Source organism: Triticum dicoccoides, chromosome 7B (assembly GCF_002162155.2).
Source record: "Triticum dicoccoides isolate Atlit2015 ecotype Zavitan chromosome 7B, WEW_v2.0, whole genome shotgun sequence".
Taxonomy (NCBI): Eukaryota; Viridiplantae; Streptophyta; class Magnoliopsida; order Poales; family Poaceae; genus Triticum; species Triticum dicoccoides.
This window is the reverse complement of record NC_041393.1, coordinates 737,709,304-737,714,667: the sequence shown is the minus strand read 5'-3', so window position 1 is coordinate 737,714,667 and position 5,364 is coordinate 737,709,304.

The window sequence follows — 5,364 nt, the reverse complement described above, 5'->3', positions numbered from 1 at the left end:
AAACAAGGACATGCATACCTAATAGGAATTTAGCTTGTCGTATATGTGGACTTCAAACCACAAACTGGGACTGCTGTACAGAAGTCAATGATGTGTTCAAACTTCAAACCCTGCATTAAAAAAAAGCAAATACTTCTCTTAAGAAGTACAACACCAAAGTGGATACGAAAAACAAAATAGTTAGCCAAGTTGAGACCATAGCTATTTTACTACTTTTTAAAGGCTAAACCCCCACATGTATGGTACACATAGAAGCAAATTCGAACAGAAAGGCCGAGAGAAGGAGGGAGACTGAATTCACAAGCACAACCTATATATCTAGATCCACAATGTTCAGTAGAGACTGAACAGAAAGGCCGAGCAAATCACCTGATGCCCATATTAGCAATTTACTGTGTTGATTAGGACAGACATGCAAGAAATAAACGTGTGCAAGTAAACAAAATTTGAAGTTTAACTTCCTCGCTTTTTTCTTAGCTTTAGAAGATTTGATTGACAAAGTCAGCCATGGCTACCAGTTGTGTGTTCCCCCGTAGTAGTTTAATTCAACTGACAAAAGTACTAACTGAACAGCCCATTATTGTCCTTTTTGTCCAGAACAATTTGCGTGATTCTATGGTAAGCTACATGAGCCATGACATATATATTACATTAACTACCCCTGCAAATAGTATCCAATCCATGCGTCATTTTTCTACCGAGAGAAAATGACTACATGGTGTTCAAGTCGTCGAGTATAGCATTTACTATCTGTCCATCTGGAAAACAACAATTGTTTTAATCACTCCCACTTGCCCTCTATTTGTTTTGCATGATTTGAAAATACTAATATTACGAAGTTGCTTGACATCTGAAAACTCTTAAGCAACGAATAAGCACATACTAATCAGTCAGTATAACCAGTCGAGCTATATATGATGGAAAATGTATACATTTCTGTAATACCATGCTTGTGCTGTCATATATAGAAAGGCACATGTCAGGTTGTATTTATCTACTAATTAAAATTTCCAAAACGATTTTGTTATAGAAGAAATTTGGATGTTCGCCCAAAAATGCATCTAGGCACCTTTTGTAAAAAATGATTTCCATCGAAACCCGAACTTACTAGATTGTTGTGATAAAATCCATTCTTCCCTAGTGAACCATACTTTTTCGATAAAAGAGAATTTCTTGACCAAGTACAAAACAAACAAATACTTGTATGCACTAGTTTCCATTCATAGAAAAACATAAATCGTATTATTTTCATGGATTTTCTTGATCTGTAGGATTCAGAGGAACGAACACTGATACAAATTAAACGTAAAACTGGCGGCTGACAAATCTTTCAAAGCATATTTGACAAGCAAAAGAGGACTTACCTGGAAAGTCTTTTTAGCTGCTCAAAAGCCTTCCAAGTAAATGAGGTGGGCAAGAAGGTCGGACTAGATCCATTTACACAGAAGAGGGGCAAGGAAGACGCATTAAGTAGGGACGAAATTGGTTGGCTTTGGAATTCGGATGTAGTCAAGTCAAGAAGACTAGACTTGACAATTAACAACTGCAGAGTAAGTAGGGTGATGCATGCGATGGCTGACAGGTCCAGCTAACTGAAGACAAACCACGGCAGGCGAGCACTAAAATATGGGGTAAAATTTGATAATGTCGCTATTATATCCTTCTAAACCGCGTTTGGTCGCAACCCATCCACTGTATTCATCTGTGTGAAAATTAAATCGTGACAAGGCACCACTACTTGGGTTTGGATTTGAGTTAGTACATACCGGACAAAATAAAGCACCACTGGGAATCTAGGAAATTTCAAGGTAAGAGGAGCGTGGGTGGGGCTGAAGACGAGGGGCTCTTCCTCCAACCGATGCCGCGTGAGAACCTAGCTGTCGCGGCCGCGTGTCCGTGCCCAGCAGCGTAGAGGTGTGCGCCCCAGCACAGCATCGTGGAGGATAGTTTTTTTTTTTTAGTACGGCGAAGTCGCATTGCTCCGTCGTCGCCGGACAGGGTCGCCAGAGTCGGGGATGAATAAGAAGAAATGCGCTAGAGTTAATTGCAAGGCAATACCATACTTGGGCACGTCGTAACGAATCAATACCATTAGTCACTTTTTTTGCCATGCAGTACCAACTCTAAGCCAAGTGTTACAAAACGGTCTGACAGCCATATAAGCACGTACTAACCACGTATCTGACTGAGTGGCCCCACCTGCCAGGTGACTACGGACGCACCTCACAGCCACTACACCAGTCTCATTCAGTTGTTAAATGAGGATACTAAAGCCTTGTACTCTTTCGCCTTTAAACAAATAAAATGGAACCAAAAATGATCCGGACCGAGAGCGCACGCGGCCGTATCATTTTTGGTTCCATTTTATTTGTTTAAAATAAAAGAGCGCGCTCTATCCACTACAACACAGAGATACTCGCATCTAGGTATGGCATGCATGTTTTATATATGTCTGCATTAAACGGGCTGCAGGACCATTTGCATAGCCAGGTTTTTTTAGACGAATGCAAATACTAATTAATTAAATAGGTGCACGCGTCTACAGCCACCGGCTCGAAATTGTTGTACATTTTAGATAAAATACCTTCACATTATTACATTACTAAACGTGTGGCAGGGCCCTTTTGCAAAAAAATTAAAATCCGAAGATCTGAAAAAGGATAAAAGAAATCTGAAACAAAAAACACATAAATAATTTGACTTTATATATTTTATAAAAAAGGTCATCCTATATTTAGAAAATCATCAATGTATATACCAAAATTGTTCATCGTAGATTAAACAATATATTTCATTGTGTATTTATACAACAATGCTCAGTGTATTTACCAAAAAATGTTGCACACTAAACCTATATAAAAAGCAATTGAAAAAAATGAAAACCCGAAGAATAATGAAGATCTGAAAAAGGATAAAAGAAATCCGAAACAGAAATATAGAGTTTATATATTTTACAAAGTTCATCATATATTTAAAAAATATTCAATGTATTTAATAAAAAATTTCTTCATATATTATACAATAATGTTAATTGTGATCCTAAAAAATGTACATTGTGTATTTATACAATAATGTTTAGTGTATATTTGCAAAAAATATTGCATATTAAACCTGTAATATATACAAAAGAAACGTAAAAAAATGAAAACATGAAAACCCGAGTAATAACGAAGATCTGAAAAAAGATAAAAGAAATAAAAAAATACTTACAAAATAAGGGGAAAGGTCAGGATGTGTCCGAACTAGATATGCCTCGAGCTTGACTCGAGCATGTGCGTGGCTTGTTGGTTAGGGTGCACGCGCGGTAAGAATTTCGGACAGGATCGCATCCTGATGCAGCATCATTTTTTCGTTTTATTTTATTTGTTCAAAGGTATAACAATACAAGTATAGTATCGTACTTTGAACAAGCCACCGAGGCTGTTGTAGTGGTCGGTCGTGCGCCTGTGACGTGGCAGGTTGCTGGTTCGAATCCCGCCCACGCGGCATTTTTTTTAGTTTTCCGCAATGGGCATGTGCGTGATTAATAGTAGTGCAAGGGGCTTTTCTGCAAAAAAACATATTATTTTTAGTTTTCCGCAATGGGCATGTTCGTGATTAATATTAGTGCAAGGGGCTTTTCTGCAAAAAACATATGCCATGTGTCACCCGGCCGGTGGGGCCACTCAGTCAGATACATGCTTATATGGCTGTCAGACCGTTTTGCAACACTTAGGCTTAAAATTAATACTGCATGACAAAAAAATAACTAATGGTATTGATTCGTTACGACGTGCCGAAGTATGATAGTTCCGGCAATTAACTCAATGCGCTAGCTCGGATGGGTGAATCGATGCTGGCGGAGCTGCAAAAGCATGAGAGCATGATTGCGGCCCACTCGGTAGGTAGTTATGTCCGGGGGCAACTAACCAATTGGCTGTCACCTATTGGAGGTTCGTGCAAGAAGCGGATTAGTACTTTCTTGGGCGCCCTGCAAAGCTCTTTCTTTTTTCTGAGGGGCGCAAAGGTTATTTTTGGTGGTTTGAGAGTGCGTCACTTGACGCTATCAGTAACAGCCACGTGCCGCACTCTGGATGCTCTCTTTGAATTTTTTTATTTGTTTCTGTACATGCTTTTTTCTTTTATATAAGTTCTTTTGCTTTTTTTTTGCTTTTCAGTTTTCCTCTATTTTTCATAGATTTTGGGCCTAAAAATATTTCTTTTCTGTGTTGATAAACGTGTTTTTTTCTTTTTTTTGCTCCGCAAGAGGCACATATTTACTTCTCGTGGAGGAACAGATTTGCTTTCATGAAAGGCACGGTCGTGTCTTTCGAAAAAGCAAAAAAAAAGAACGTGTTCTCTTTTTTTTTTTGTTCCGTAAGAGGCACGGATTTGCTTCGGCGAGAGGCACAGTCATGCCTCTCGGAAAAAGGAAATCCATAAGAAGCACAAATCTACTTATTGTGGAGGCACGGATTTACTTCCGCAAGAGACAGTCATCCCTCTCGGAAAAGGAAAAAAATGTTGTTCTTTTTTTGTTCCGTGACTGGCACAAATTTACTTCTCATAGAGGCACGGTTTGCTTCCTCGAGACATGACACTAAGAAAAGGAAAAGAAACACGTTCTTTTTTGTTACACGAGAGGCATATATTTACTTCTCGTGAAGGCATAGGTTTGCTTCTCAGAAAAGGAAAAACCGTGTGCCTCTTCGGAAAGGGAAAATAGTGCTCTCGCTTGGGGTTTTCTCGTCATTTTTTTCGTGAAAAATTTCGTCGAAACCTTTCAACATGAATCTAGTTTTGAAGATCTCGACGCCAGAAATCCGAGGATGAAAACGGTTCAAAATTTCAACGCACGGTTTCAAAGATAAAATGTTTTGAAAAAACAAATCTAAAAAAAGGAAAACTCTCAGGTTGTGACAAGTGGCGCAAATGTAGTGCGCCACATGTCACAAACTGGCAAGGCGAGAGTGATTTTTTTGCAAGAAGACTCTTTAATTAGTGATTTTGGTTATATCTTTTTTTATCATCTTGATTTCACAATATCTAGCTTATTGCCATATGCCAGATCCGTAAAGTAATTGGCCGGCCCTTTTTCTATCCTTGATTCATTCCTTTTTCGTTTGTTTTTTCCTTTTCTTCTTTTTTCAATTGTATTTTTTTCTGTTTAACTGTTTTCCATTCCTCTGCACTTTTTTCTTTGGTTTTATTTTTTTAAAAATTCCACTTTTTATTTATTATTTTCATTGGCCTTTTTGTTTTTATCTTTTTCTTATCTGTGTTTCATCGTTTTTTCTCTATCACTTTTGTATAGAATGGGATATTTTTTATACATGTTTAAAAAACATGATTATATTTTTTCAAACATATATATTTATGTGAGCT